Raw genomic sequence first — 16,391 nt, 5'->3', positions numbered from 1 at the left:
CTCTCCAATAGAAGCAATTGTTTTGAAACGGTACTCTTTTTTTTAATGGCGTTAAAACAGGGCACTCATGGGAATACACTTTACCTGCTCGGAGAGGATTGTCTGGACATAGCCATTTTCAATTGCGGCTCAATAGAAAGAAAAAAAAAAGTGCTAAGTACATGGTACAAGACAAAAGGGCAGTAGAATACGGCATGAAGTAAATGGGTGGGGAACAGATTTTCAGGTTTTGGGGGACAATGAAAACTAAAATTGGGAATGAGAACAATAAATAAAGTTTATTGTGCCATTTGGCATTTATTTTCTAGACAACTACTGTTTTTATTATGTGAAGATTGGGTTTCCATACACAGATTTCTGACTAATCAGACTGACCTTACAGGTGAGGACATTGGGCCCAGTTCTCCATTTACACCAAGAAACATTCTCATTACCTAATCTGATGTAATCGTCCTAAAATACATTCCCATATCTTGTAGTGGTCTCCCAGATATTAGCAGGCAGATTTTTAAAGGACATCAGATCAATTTCGTTGCAGATGTACACTTAAATTTTGTGAAATGGGACAGAAATGGAATCTGACGTATATCTGTATATAACAGCACTCTTAACAGGGTATTCCCTTCTCCAATAGGTAGGTGTAATAATATTAGCAAATCCCTCCAATTAGAAATGTAGTATAGTTCTTCTGATTCGCTATGTCACTTTCCCAATGTGCAGGCATTGCAGTAGCTTAGGTATCCATGGTTACAACCCCTAGCAACTAGCTGTCACTATATGCGTGGTCATAACCATGGAAACCTAAGCTACTGCAATGTAAGTGACATAGCGAATCAGAAGGACTATACTACATTTCTAATTGGAGGCATTTGCTAATATTATTACATCTACTACATATTGGGATAGGATCTTGGAAGTGGGATTACCCCTTTATGCGCATGCATACACAAAAGTTGACAAAAATGGTAAATCTTGAAAATTAAGAATGATTGTTAGTTGTTTTGATGACACAAACCAATATTTGATTTCAATGATGCAGCTGGATGGAGAAAAGGAGACTATTGAGCAGCAATACGCAGAAGCATAAAATACCATAACATTACACGTTGCAAGATAGAAATAACCCTTTTAGTAAAAATACATTTAAAAAAAAAAAAAATTACCATGGCTCATATTTCGTATGAAAACCAAATACATCAGGATGGGAATCCAGCACCGTAAAAACTTAGGTTAAAAAAAGTTATAAATTATTTCACATGTAAAGCGCTATGGAATAAATGGCGCTATAATAATAAATAATATTTCATGAAAAACATGTTGCAAAAAAAAAAAATAGAAATATGAAAGGTAAAAAAACAAAAACAAATAGTCTTGTGCGTTTTGGACTACTAGGAGTACTAGTCCTAGAAATGCTAATTTCCAATTTTTATGACTAAAAGACTCCTAGTAGTCCGAAACGCGCAAGACTATTTGGTTTTTTTACCTTGCATGTTTTTATTTTTTTATTGCGATTGCAAAAACACAACATGAAGACATCAGTGTAAGGGTAGGTGGACATGTCTTTTTAGGCAGGTACGCTCCGTAACACAATCTCTAAAACGAATTTGATGGTGCGCCGCCGCTAGGTAAAAAGGACTTGTCGTATATAGGGTTCAGTCTTTTAAAAAATTAAGGTTTCCAAACACATAGCAGTTAAAGAGGTTGTCCACTACTTTTACAATGATGACCGATCGATAGGTCAATGTCTGATCGGTCGGGATCCGACACCTCCGCTGTCATCTGTGTCTGCGGTGGACACCGGGAGGACGTACTCCGCTGCTCTGTCTTCTGACAGTGGCCGCCGCAGGATACGGTGCATCCGCCTACTATTGATTTGAATGACACTGATGACAGCTATCGGTGGTGGTGCCAGACCCTGGCCGATCAGACATCGATGACCTATCCTAAAGATAGGTCATCAATGTAAATGTAGTGGACAACCTCTTCAAAAGAAGTGACCTGACCATTCTTTAGGTGGCTTCGATGTCACTCACTAATGAATTCACGTTCTTTATAATTAACCCCTTCCCGACCCATGACGCCACGTAGGCGTCATGAAAGTCGGTGCCAATCCGACCCATGACGCCTATGTGGCGTCATGGAAAGATCGCGTCCCTGCAGGCCGGGTGAAAGGGTTAACTCCCATTTCACCCGATCTGCAGGGACAGGGGGAGTGGTAGTATAGCCCAGGGGGGGGTGGCTTCACCCCCCCGTGGCTACGATCGCTCTGATTGGCTGTTGAAAGTGAAACTGCCAATCAGAGCGATTTGTAATATTTCACCTATTATAACGGGTGAAATATTACAATCCAGCCATGGCCGATGCTGCAATATCATCGGCCATGGCTGGAAATACTAATGTGCCCCCACCCCACCCATCGCCCCCCCAGCCCTCCGATCTGGCCGGTACACTGCTCCGGCTCCCCTCCGTCCTGTGCTCCGGCTCCCCCCGTGCTTTTGTCCGCTCACCCCCGTGCTCCAATCACCCCCCCGTGCTCCAATCACCCCCCCCTGCACTCCGATCCACCCCCCCGTGCTCCGTTCCACCCCCTCCCCCCCGTGCTCCGTTCCACCCCCCCCCCCCGTGCTCCGTTCCACCCCTCCCGCGTTCCGATCCACCACCCCCGTGCTCCGATCCCCCCCCCATCATACTTACCGGTCCTGCCGGGGTCCGTCCGTCTTCTCCCCGGGCGCCGCCATCTTCCAAAATGGCGGGCGTATGCGCAGTGCGCCCGCCGAATCTGCCGGCCGGCAGATTCGTTCAAAGTGCATTTTGATCACTGAGATATAATCTCTCAGTGATCAAAATAAAAAAAATAATAAATGACCCTCCCCCCTTTGTCACCCCCATAGGTAGGGACAATAAAAAAAATAAAGAATTTTTTTTTTCCACTAATGTTTGAATAGGGTTAGGGTTAGGGCTAGGGTTAGGGTTAGGGTTTCGGTATGTGCACACGTATTCTGGTCCTCTGCGGATTTTTCCGCTGCGGATTTCATAAATCCGCAGTGCTAAACCGCTGCGGATTTATGGCGGATTTACCGTGTTTTTTCTGCGCATTTCACTGCGGTTTTACAACTGCGATTTTCTACTGGAGCAGTTGTAAAACCGCTGCGGAATCCGCACAAAGAAGTGACATGCTGCGGAATGTAAACCGCTGCGTTTCCGTGCAGTTTTTCCGCAGCATGTGTACAGCGATTTTTGTTTCCCATAGGTTTACATTGAACTGTAAACTCATGGGAAACTGCTGCGGATCCGCAGCGTTTTCCGCAGCGTGTGCACATACCTTTAGAATTAGGCTATGTGCACACGGTGCGGATTTGTCTGTGGATCCGCAGCGGATTGGCCGCTGCGGATTCGTAGCAGTTTTCCATCAGGTTTACAGTACCAAGTAAACCTATGGAAAACCAAATCCGCTGTGCCCATGGTGCGGAAAATACCACGCGGAAACGCTGCGTTGTATTTTCCGCAGCATGTCAATTCTTTGTGCGGATTCCGCAGCGTTTTACACCTGTTCCTCAATAGGAATCCGCAGGTGAAATCCGCACAAAAAACACTGGACATCCGCGGAAAATCCACAGGTAAAACGCAGTGCCTTTTACCCGCGTATTTTTCAAAAATGATGCTGAAAAATCTCACACGAATCCGCAACGTGGGCACATAGCCTTAGGGTTAGGGTTGGAATTAGGGTTGTGGTTAGGGTTAGGGGTGTGTTGGGGTTAGGGTTGTGGTTAGGGGTGTGTTGGGGTTAGGATTGTGATTAGGGTTATGGCTACAGTTGGGATTAGGGTTAGGGGTGTGGGGGGGTTAGTGTTGGAGGTAGAATTGAGGGGTTTCCACTGTTTAGGCACATCAGGGGTCTCCAAACGCAACATGGCGCCACCATTGATTCCAGCCAATCTTGTATTCAAAAAGTCAAATGGTGCTCCCTCACTTCCGAGCCCCGACGTGTGCCCAAACAGTGGTTTACCCCCACATATGGGGTACCAGCATACTCAGGACAAACTGCGCAACAATTACTGGGGTCCAATTTCTCCTGTTACCCTTGTGAAAATAAAAAAATGCTTGCTAAAACATCATTTTTGAGGAAAGAAAAATTATTTTTTATTTTCACGGCTCTGCGTTGTAAACGTCTGTGAAGCACTTGGGGGTTCAAAGTGCTCACCACATGTCTAGATAAGTTCCTTGGGGGGTCTAGTTTCTAAAATGGGGTCACTTGTGGGGGGTTTCTACTGTTTAGGCACACCAGGGGCTCTGCAAACGCAACGTGACGCCCGCAGACCATTCCATCAAAGTCTGCATTTCAAAAGTCACTACTTCCCTTCTGAGCCCCGACGTGTGCCCAAACAGTGGTTTACCCCCACACATGGGGTATCCGCGTACTCAGGAGAAACTGGACAACAACTTTTGGGGTGAAATTTCTCCTGTTACCCTTGGGAAAATAAAAAATTGCAGGCTTAAAGATCATTTTTGAGAAAATAATTTTTTTTTTTTTTCATGGCTCTGCGTTATAAACTTCTGTGAAGCACTTGGGGGTTTAAAGTGCTCAATATGCATCTAGATAAGTTCCTTGGGGGGTCTAGTTTCCAAAATGGGGTCACTTGTGGGGGGATCTCCAATGTTTAGGCATACAGGGGCTCTCCAAACGTGACATGGTGTCCGCTAATGATTGGAGCTAATTTTCCATTTAAAAAGCCAAATGGCGTGCCTTCCCTTCCGAGCCCTGCCGTGCGCCCAAACAGTGGTTTACCCCCACATATGGGGTATCAGCGTACTCAGGACAAACTGGACAAGAAGATTTGGGGTCCAATTTCTCCTATTACCCTTGGCAAAATAGGAAATTCCAGGCTAAAAAAATCATTTTTGAGGAAAGAAAAATTATTTTTTATTTTCATGGCTCTGCGTTATAAACTTCTGTGAAGCACCTGGGGGTTTAAAGTGCTCAATATGCATCTAGATAAGTTCCTTGGGGGGTCTAGTTTCCAAAATAGGGTCACTTGTGGGGGAGCTCCAATGTTTAGGCACACAGGGGCTCTCCAAACGCGACATGGTGTCCGCTAACAATTGGAGCTAATTTTCCATTCAAAAAGTCAAATGGCGCGCCTTCCCTTCCGAGCCCTGCCGTGTGCCCAAACAGTGGTTTACCCCCACATATGAGGTATCGGCGTACTCGGGAGAAATTGCCCAACAAATTTTATGATCCATTTTATCCTATTGCCCATGTGAAAATGAAAAAATTGAGGCAAAAAAATTTTTTGGGTGAAAAAAAAGTACTTTTTCATTTTTACAGATCAATTTGTGAAGCACCTGGGGATTCAAAGTGCTCACTATGCATCTAGATAAGTTCCTTGGGGCGTCTAGTTTCCAAAATGGGGTCACTTGTGGGGGAGCTCCAATTTTTAGGCACACGGGGGCTCTCCAAACGTGACATGGTGTCCGCTAAAGAGTGCAGCCAATTTTTCATTCAAAAAGTCAAATGGCGCTCCTTCCCTTCCAAGCCCTGCCGTGCGTCCAAACAGTGGTTTACCCCCACATGAGGTATCAGTGTACTCAGGACAAATTGGACAACAACTTCCGTGGTTCAGTTTCTCTTTTTACCATTGGGAAAATAAAAAAATTGTTGCTAAAAGATCATTTTTGTGACTAAAAAGTTAAATGTTCATTTTTTTCTTCCATGTTGCTTCTGCTGCTGTGAAGTACCTGAAGGGTTAATAAACTTCTGGAATGTGGTTTTGAGTACCTTGAGGGGTGCATTTTTTAGAATGGTGTCACTTTTGGGTATTTTCAGCCATATAGACCCCTCAAACTGACTTCAAATGTGAGGTGGTCCCTAAAAAAAAATGGTTTTGTAAATTTCGTTGTAAAAATGAGAAATCGCTGGTCAAATTTTAACCCTTATAACTTCCTAGCAAAAAAAAAATTTTGTTTCCAAAATTGTGCTGATGTAAAGTATACATATGGGAAATGTTATTTATTAACTATTTTGTGTCACATAACTCTCTGGTTTAACAGAATAAAAATTCAAAATGTGAAAATTGCGAAATTTTCAAAATTTTCGCCAAATTTCCGTTTTTATCACAAATAAACGCAGAATTTATTGACCTAAATTTACCACTAACATGAAGCCCAATATGTCACGAGAAAACAATCTCAGAATTGCTAGGATCCGTTGAAGCGTTCCCGAGTTATTACCTCATAAAGGGACACTGGTCAGAATTGCAAAAAACGGCAAGGTCTTTAAGGTCAAAATAGGCTGGGTCATGAAGGGGTTAAAAAATTATTAAAAAAGGGAAAAAACACAACAAAGACGTGTGCATGTATGAAACCTCACAAATGTAGCCTTTGTAATCTACGGCAGTGATGTGGCAGAGCCCGCACACCGTATATGCTGCTGTCCGTGCGAGGAATAATGCTGCGTCTGCTCCATCACCTTCTCTCCTGGTAACTCAAGGTCTCGGCGCACGAACCCGAAGGACACGATCTGCCAGGACAAGACGCTCGCTGATGGCGGGGGAGCTGCTGACTCTACAAGGACCCACATCAGCTGTTATTGTAAGAAATTTATTAATATTTAAATGCATATTTTGGCCCGATATGTGAGCACCAGTTACAGTAAAAACTGGGCTGTAATCAAATATTTATATTGTTATACAGAATATTCCAGTGTCTCTTGTGACCTTCTGAAAATGATGCAAAATTTATACGCCTGGAGGAAGTTTAAAAAGTTTATCAGATTGTATAAAAAGTCTAAGAGTCAGAACCCGCTGCTCAATGGATTGAGGGGTCCAGGTGGCGCACTGTTCACCAGAGCACAGTTTGGGATGTTAGAGTTTGTGCCCTGTACCCCAACACAGTCCCCTCACTTATACGAGGCTAACCCGCAATGTCCTGTATTACCACCTGACAGGATGAAGAAAGCCACTGTCCATTCTTGCAGCTGTTCAGAGGCAGCCACACCCAAACAATCTAATATAAGATAGGCCACCGGGTGTAAAGAAATGGATAATCCCTTCAACTTCATCCAAAAATAGAAAGTATTCCCATGATCACCCCTTTAAAGAAAATCTTGCACCAAATTTCTCATGTTGAACTGGAAATAGGATGTATTAATCACTACAGAATGGAACACAACTTTTTATTTAATCTCTCTGTTGGAGAAATTGGACATCAAAGTACACTGCTAAAGGGAACAAAAATAACACAATGTAACTACAAGTCAATCACACTTCAGTGAAATCAGCCTGTCCAGTAAAGGTACCGTCACATTTAGCGACGCTCCAGCGATATAGACAACGATCCGACCTAAACTAGATCGCTGGAGCGTCGCTGTAGAGATGTCAAACACAGCAACTCCAGAACGATGCAGGAGCGATCCAGTGACGTACTTATCGTTCTCGCTGGTTGTTAGCTCTGTGAAAAAACATTGCTGGCATCGTTGCTTTTGCTGTCAAACATGACGATACACGCCGACCTGATGACCAAATAAAGTTCCGGACTTTCAGCTACGACCAGCGATGTCACAGCGGGATCCTGATCGCTGCTGCGTGTCAAACACAACGAGATCGCTATCCAGGACGCTGCAACGTCACGGATCGTTGTCATTCTCGTTGTAAAGTTGCGCAGTGTGAAGGTACCTTTAGGAAGCAACACTGACAATCAATTTCTTCTGCTGTTGTGCAAATGGAACACACAACAGGTAGAAATGATAGGCAATTAGCAAGACAACCACAATAAAGGAGTGGTTCTGCAGGGGGTGACCACAGACCATTTCTCTGTTCTCATCCTTTTTGGCGGTTTTGGTCACTTTTGCATTTCGTCATTGCCCTAACCCTAGAGGTGCTATACAGTCCACCGGGAAAGAAGGAATTTATAAACAAAATACATTTTATGGTCCTCATGGAAAGGAATACATTCATCAAGAGAGGACAGAATACAAAATTTGAAAATGTGTGTGTGGGGTGGATGAATGAACAACCCAGACGTGGCGTCTGCTGAGTTATTGCAGAGTAGAATGGGTGTCGTTTAGTTGCTTCAAGGGGGACTTCTACATGTACAGGTACAGGTGTGCTCTTCTAACGATTGGTACCATCTTACAAGAAGAGATGTTGTCAGATTGTTTTATTGGATACTGGGCAAGGGATTGGGGGGTTGGTTAAGGCTACTTTCAATCTTCCGTCTTCCAAATCTGCACAGGATCCGTCAAGACGTTGAAATGACGAATCCTGTGCAGATTGTGGAAAATGTGTGTACTGGGCCCGTCTTTCTGACGGACCCGTCGGAGATATATGCACCTGTTGTGTATGTATGTGTTTTCGCAGCGGTTTTCAGCTGCGAAAACGCATACACAACACAAACCAGGTTAAAAAGAAATAAAAAAAATTGCAGTATTCTCACCTACCGGCGTTCCCGCAGAGCGATGCTCCCAGAAGCTAGCGTTCCTAGTACTACATTGCAAAATCTCGCAAGAAGTCACGGTCTCGCGAGATTTCGCAACGCTAGCTGCCAGGAGAATCGCTGCGCGGGACTCCGGTAGGTGAGGATATTGCGATTTTTTTTTTTTAATTTTATTATTTTTCACATTATAACTTGTTACTATTGATGCTTCATAGGCAGCATCAGTAGTAAAAAGAGAAAGAGCGAGAGAGAATTTCCATGACCGGAAATTCTTCCGCGCATGCTCTCTTTGAAAAGACAGGACCAGTCGCTGGATTCCTGCTTTTCAAAGGCAGCGACGCATCCTGCATCCATAGGCTTCCATTGTAGCCAGTGACGGGCAGCGCAAGATGCGTCGCTGACCGATTTTCCGACGTGCAGAAAAACGTTTCTCTGAACGTTTTCTCTGCTCGACGGACCGTTTTTTTTTATGCAGGATCCAGTGAAAGACGGATGAAACGGATGGCCTTCTGTCACAATTACAAGTCTATGGGAAAATGCAGGATCCTGAAAAAATTTTTTGCAGGATCCTGCATTCTCAAAAATCGACGGATTGTGACAGGAGCTGAAAGACGGAAGTGTGAAAGAGGCCTAAGGGGTAAGGGTGTTTAGTAAAATGAAAATTTATTAAATAGGTCTTATATGCATTGTACCTGTCTGGAAATGGTGTCGGACTGTTACTGGAGTGTCTTGCTTTAAACTATGTGATTTATAAAAAAAAAAAAAAAAGGGTGCTATACAGTAACATGAGGGGGTATCTACAGCCCACAGAAGTTGCTCAGGTAGTGCAGCTCATGCAGGATGGCACATCAATGCCAGCTGTGACAAGAAGGGTAACTGTCAGATCAGTATCCAGAGCATCGAGCAGATACCAGGAGACAGACTGGTACACCATGAGACTTAGAGGGGGCCATAGCAGGGCCGCTACCTCCTCTTTTGTGCAATGAGGACCAGTGCCTGAGACCTGCAAAATGACCTCCAGCAGGCCACTAACATCCATGAGTCTGCTCAAACAGTCAAAAACAAACTCCATGAGGGCCTGACACCCACAAGTAGGTGTTGCTTAGAGCCCAACACCATGCAGGACGCTTGGCATTTGCCACAGAACACCAGGATTGGCAAATTTGCCACTGGCGCCCTGTGCTCTTCACAGATGAAAGCAGGTTCACATTGAGCACATGTGACAGATGTGACAAGAGTCTGGAGACGCCATGGAGAGCGATCTGCTGCCTGCAACATCCTTCAGCATGACCGGTTTTGGCAGTGGGTCAGTAATGGTGTGGGGTGGCATTTCTTTGGATGGCCGCACAGCCCTCCATGTGGTCGCCAGAGGTAGCCTGACTGCCATTAGGTACCACAATGAGATCCTCAGACCCCTTGTGAGACCATATGCTGGTGCGGTTGGCCCTGGGTTCCTTCTGATGCAGGACAATGCTATGCCTCATGTGGCGGAAGTGTGTCTGTAGCTGCTGCATGATGAAGACATTGAAGCTATGGCCTGGCCCGCCTGTTCCCCAGACCTGAATCCGATGGAGCACATCCGGGACATCAGGTCTTGCACCATCCACCACAGACTGTCCAGGAATTGACTGATTCTTCAATCCAGGTCTGGGAGGAGATCCCTCAGGAGACCATCAGCCGCCTCATCAGGAGCATGCCCAGGCGTTGTAGGGAGATAATAAAGACAGTTGGAGGCCACACACACTACTGAGCATCATTTCCTTGTCTTAAGGCATTTCCACTGAAGTTGGATCAGCCTGTAATTTCATTTTCCACTTTGATTTTGAGCATCATTCTAAATCCAGACCTCCATGGGATATTCATTGTGATTTACATTGATCATTTTTACATGTTCTATTGTTCTCAGCACATTCCACTATAATGAATACGTATTAGCAACTGGAATATTTCATTCAGTGATATCAAAGATGTGGTATTTTAGTGTTCCCTTTATTTTTTTTGAGCAGTGTTATTTGGCACATAGGCTACGTTCACATTTGCGCCGCTCCCGGCTGCGTCGGGCGCAGCGACGCATGCGCCCCTATATTTAACATGGGGGCGCATGGACATGCGTTGCATTTGCGTTTTGCGATGCATGCGTCGCTGCAGCGCATGCATCAGGGCGCAGGGAACGCTTCATAATGCAGTTTTACCTGCGCCAAAAACCATGCAAAAAGCGACGCATGCGTCGCAAAACGCAGCGTTTGTGCATGCGTTCATATTTGCGTTTTGCATTGCATCGCCGACGCAGCGCCGCACAACGCAAATGTTAACGTAGCCTTAATGAGTTTAAAAAGAAAAAGTTAAAGGGGTACTGCCGTCTCCAAGATCATATGTAGTTGATGTAATATTGAAAAATCCCTCCAATTAGAAATGTAGTGTAATTCGTCTGATGAGCTTTGTCGCTTACCCCATGTGCAGGGAATTGTAGTAGGTTATTTATCCATGGTTACGACCACTCTTAGTGAGTTAGCGGTCGTAACCATGGATATCTAAGCTACTGCAATGGCCTGCACATGGGGTAAGCGACATAGTGAATATGAAGAACTACATTATATTTCTAATTGGAGGTATTTACTAATAATTATTACACCTACTACATATTGGAATAGGATCTTGGAGATGGGAATACTCTAAGTCTAACTGGATGTTCTCAGATAGTTTTCACTTGAGGTGTGTACTTTTCCTTGTAGGACGTGCCCCAATTATAAGCCAGTAGCAACACTAAAATGAAAGAAGAACATGCCCCCACCATAGCACAGAGCAGATTTCTCAGTGTGTGATGTACAATGACAGACCGCTCTGATCTCTTGGTTTAACTTCCTGCACGAGTCCGCATAGCTGCCACATTACAAACCCCTCCATCAGCTTTCCTCCTCACAGTCAGGATATATATATATACACGACTCACTGTCCAGAAAGCCGGCGGAGGAGGGGTAGCGGCGGAGTAGCGGCAGGAGCCAGCGCTGTGCCGGTAACTGTGCAGCTCCACAGTCTTATAGCACACAGTGACCCCTGCAGCCGTAGGCTTCCAGAAGACATGAAAATCAGAAAAGACAACAGACCATAAATACGAGGATCACTCAGAATGATATACCATATAACAATATTTTATTAGACAAAAAAGGAAAAAACACACAGACACCACAGTAAAAACATTTAAAAGTCGTAAAATGACAAATGCAATCATGCTCATAATATTATGAGCATGATTGCATTTGTCATTTTATGACTTAAATGTTATTTCTGATTTCCATGTGCTGGTGTTTTTACAGATCTCGAGTGTATCCCCTTATTTAATGGTGCTCTCCTATTTTCATTGCTGCTACAGGCTTCCAGAAGACATCATACTCGCCCTCCTCCGCAGCATCTTGATGGTCCCGGCGCCTGCAGCTCTTCCTGTGCTCAGCAGTTACATGGTACCGCTCATTAAGGTAATGAATATGCACGCATCTCCACTCCCATAGGGGTGGAGCGCATATTTATTACCTTAAAGAGCGTGTCCACAAGATCGCTCAGCAAAGAAAAAGCTGTAGGCGCCGGGACCAACAAGATGCTGCGATGGCGCGGAGGAGGAGGGAGAGTATGAGGTTTTATTTTTTGGAATAGGAAGCACACATACCGGGACGGGGAGAGCCACGCATACAACGACGGGACAGAGGGAGCCATGCATACAACGATGGGAAAGGGGGAAGGGGGGCCACGCATACCAGGACAGGACTGGGGGCATATATACCAGGGGAGGGGGGGGGGGGGGGGGGTTGGGGCGAGCCACGCATACCAGGAGAGGACAGGGGAGCCATAAATAGCAGGACAGGGATGAGGGGACAATACAGTTTTCCGTGGCAAAATTAGGTACCTCGGCTTATTCTCGAGTATATACAGTAAATTAATCCAATCAGTAAACAGCATAACAAGAAAAAAAAGATGCCAAAATTACTTTTTTTTTTTTTTAGCAACAGGTGATCAAAACATCATATTTACTTCAAAATGGCATAAATAAAAAAACGGCAGCTTGGGATGCAAAAAAAAAAAAAAAAATTGCTCCCCAACCAGCCCCAGATCATGAAAAATGGAGACGCTATGGGTCTTGGAAAGCGGCGACATAAGCAGTTTTTTTTTCACCACTTAAATGAACCTATACATGTTTGGTATCTACATACTCGTACTGACCTGGGGAATCATATTACCAGGTCAGTTTCAGCATTTGTTGCACATGGTAAATATAAAACCCAAAAAAACAACTGTGGAATTGCACTTTGCAATTTGAAAGCAACTGGAATTTTGTTTCCCTGTCTTTCAGTACACAATATGATAAAATCAATGGCGTCAATCAAAAGTACAACTTGTCCCGCAAAAAAACAAGCCCCAACATGGCTAGCTATATTGACAGAAAAATAAAAAAGTGATGGTTCTGTGAAGGGGTTAAGCACACCCTTTGTGCACTGAACGCTAACAGCAAAAAGGTGCCATGTGCACAAACCTTAGAGCAGCAGATCATGGAGACCACTACAATCTGAAGACGAGTGGTCTAGCTTGGAAAACCCCTTTAAATTCACATCTCCTATACATAAAACAACTCGGCACAGACGGCAACAACCGTGGCACACGCTGCAAACACGTTTCCTGCAGCGGTGCTCCAGGTGCGCAGAACGTCTGTGGAGAAAATCTAATCTACCCGAAGATTTCATCCATTATAAGTTCATGCTAAAGACATACAATTCTGCCCTTCACCTCTCCAAACAAACCTACTTCAACACCCTCATCACCTCTCTGTCCAATAACCCTAAACGTCTCTTTGACACGTTCCAGTCCCTACTCAACCCAAGAGAGCAGGCCCCAACCACGGATCTCCGTGCTGACGATCTGGCCAATTACTTCAAAGAAAAAATTGACCACATTCGACAGGAAATCATCTCCCAATCTCTTCATACCATGCACTGTCCTCCCTCCCCCACTGCATCTAGTTCACTCTCTGACTTTGAAGCAGTTACAGAAGAAGAAGTAAGCAGGCTCCTTGCATCTTCGCGCCCGACCACTTGCACCAGTGACCCCATTCCGTCACATCTCCTCCAGTCCCTTTCCCCGGCTATCACCTCTCACCTAACAAAAATATTCAACCTTTCCCTCACTTCCGGTATTTTTCCCTCCTCATTTAAGCATGCCATCATACATCCATTACTTAAAAAACCATCCCTCGATCAAAACTGTGCCGCTAATTATAGACCTGTCTCTAATCTTCCCTTCATCTCTAAACTCCTCGAACGCCTGGTCCACTCCCGTCTTACCCGCTATCTCTCAGATAACTCTCTTCTCGACCCTCTTCAATCTGGCTTCCGCTCTTTACACTCTACTGAAACTGCCCTCATTAAAGTCTCTAATGACCTACTAACAGCTAAATCTAATGGTCACTACTCCATGCTAATTCTCTTGGATCTCTCTGCAGCATTTGACACTGTGGATCATCAGCTCCTCCTCACTATGCTCCGCTCCATCGGCCTCAAGGACACCGTTCTCTCCTGGTTCTCCTCCTATCTCTCTGACCGATCCTTCACTGTATGTTTTGCTGGTTCTTCCTCCTCTCACCTTCCCCTTACTGTTGGGGTTCCTCAAGGATCAGTCCTAGGCCCCCTACTCTTCTCGTTGTATACTGCCCCTATTGGACAAACAATCAGTAGATTTGGTTTCCAGTACCATCTCTATGCTGACGACACCCAATTATACATTTCTGCTCCCGATATCACACCGACCTTTTTAGAAAACACCAGTGATTGTCTTACCGCTGTCTCTAACATCATGTCCTCCCTCTATCTGAAACTAAACCTGTCAAAAACTGAACTCCTCGTGTTCTCTCCCTCTACTAACCTACCTTTGCCTGACATTGCCATCTCCGTGTGCGGTTCCACCATTACTCCAAAGCAACATGCCCGCTGCCTTGGGGTCATCCTTGATTCTGACCTTTCATTCACCCCCTACATCCGATCACTGGCTCGCTCTTCTTACCTGCATCTCAAAAACATTTCTAGAATTCGCCCTTTTCTTAATTTCGACTCTGCAAAAACTCTGACTGTTTCACTTATTCATTCTCGTCTGGACTATTGTAACTCTCTACTAATCGGTCTCCCTCTTGCAAAACTCTCCCCGCTCCAATCTGTCCTGAATGCTGCAGCCAGGATCATATTCCTCACCAACCGTTACACCGATGCCTCTACCCTGTGCCAGTCATTACACTGGCTACCCATCCACTCCAGAATCCAGTACAAAACTACTACCCTCATCCACAAAGCACTCCATGGCTCAGCACCACCCTACATCTCCTCCCTGGTATCAGTCTACCACCCTACCCGTGCCCTCCGCTCCGCTAATGACCTCAGGTTAGCATCCTCAATAATCAGAACCTCCCACTCCCGTCTCCAAGACTTTACACGTGCTGCGCCGATTCTTTGGAATGCACTACCTAGGTTAATACGATTAATCCCCAATCCCCACAGTTTTAAGCGTGCCCTAAAAACTCATTTGTTCAGACTGGCCTACCGCCTCAATGCATTAACCTAACGATCCCTGTGTGACCTATTTATAATAAAAAAAAAAAAAAAAAAAGGTTCCTCGCATCATGTTCTCATACACTTTATGCAGTATTAGCCCTCTGTGTCTGTACTGCTACATACTTAGGCAGGTAACTGGTTCATGCAGCTTTACATGAACACCTGAGCCTTACACTATAGCTGGTCCGAATAACTAAAGCAATTGTTACCATCCACCTCTCGTGTCTCCCCTTTTCCCCATAGTTTGTAAGCTTGCGAGCAGGGCCCTCACTCCTCCTGGTATCTGTTTTGAACTGTATTTCTGTTATGCTGTAATGTTTATTGTCTGTACAAGTCCCCTCTATAATTTGTAAAGCGCTGCGGAATATGTTGGCGCTATATAAATAAAATTATTATTATTATTATTATTATTATTATTATCTCCTGAAAAGCCTTAAGTTGCACTGGGGTGGCATAAGCTATACTTGCTGATCAGGCTTTCTATAATTAAGTAAATGAGGTTACACAATATGCAATATTTTAATTAGTGCTTTTTCACCCCATTTTACCTTCACATGTTTAGGAAAATCAGACACTTAAAAATTAGATCCATAAAACAGCAGTGTCATTTTCGAGACCAAAGGATTTTCCTTCGAAATTGGCAGCCGGCCAAACTTCTCCTTCATGTATGTAAAATCTATAAGACCAGAGCGCCGTTCTACCACCATCTTAATGTAACAAAAACTCAACGGCAAAATGAAGCAATTACAAAACGCTGCTTTAGCTGCCATTAATCTGCATCAAAGAAACATAATGATCCACGCTGTGTGCCTTTCAAATTATTTCCCATTACCAACAGAAGTTGAGAAATCTCTTTGATAAACGCGTCTCTTATTAAAAAAAGAAAAAAAAAAATCAAAAGGAAAATGGTTTGGTGCCATCTGGGTAACAATTTTAGCCTTCACTGTGAAATCATTATTTTGCTTTCGAGAAGAAAAGAAAAAGGCAGCCGTTTAAAAACTCGTCTTTAGCCATTATGTGAAATGTCGCACATGCAAAACAAGTCCTGTATAACCAAGCAAGCGTGTATTTACAAAGACTGAAGTTTGGAATCTACGACAGAAGGATTCACAGTCTCCTCAGATAGGAACAGAGCGAGTAAGGCCATGTTCACACGTTGTGTTTATGATGCTTTTTTCTTGCAGTGAAGAAGCTGCTTACAAAATTCAGATTTTGCTGCATTTTCCGGATCCCAATGTTCGCCTTTGCTTCCCGTTACGAACATGAACAATGCGAGGTGTTAGGTCACCAATGCAAGACATGTGAAACCATAAAACCATTTTGCAAAAAATTTGATTAAATTATTTAATGAAAAAAGATGGTCTGAAAAAAAAAAAA

General features: G+C 44.2%; 1 protein-coding gene across 2 annotated transcripts in view; it reads right to left on the bottom strand.

The window, feature by feature from the left end:
- The window catches only part of BARD1 (BRCA1 associated RING domain 1), a 110,048-nt gene that overhangs the window by 75,017 nt on the left and 18,640 nt on the right, over positions 1-16,391 (bottom strand). The gene's annotated exons all lie outside the window — the stretch shown is intronic.

Source organism: Ranitomeya imitator, chromosome 7, assembly GCF_032444005.1.
Source record: "Ranitomeya imitator isolate aRanImi1 chromosome 7, aRanImi1.pri, whole genome shotgun sequence".
NCBI classification, from domain to species: Eukaryota; Metazoa; Chordata; class Amphibia; order Anura; family Dendrobatidae; genus Ranitomeya; species Ranitomeya imitator.
Note: the sequence above shows the minus strand (reverse complement) of the source record. Positions and strands in the feature narration are given on the sequence as shown.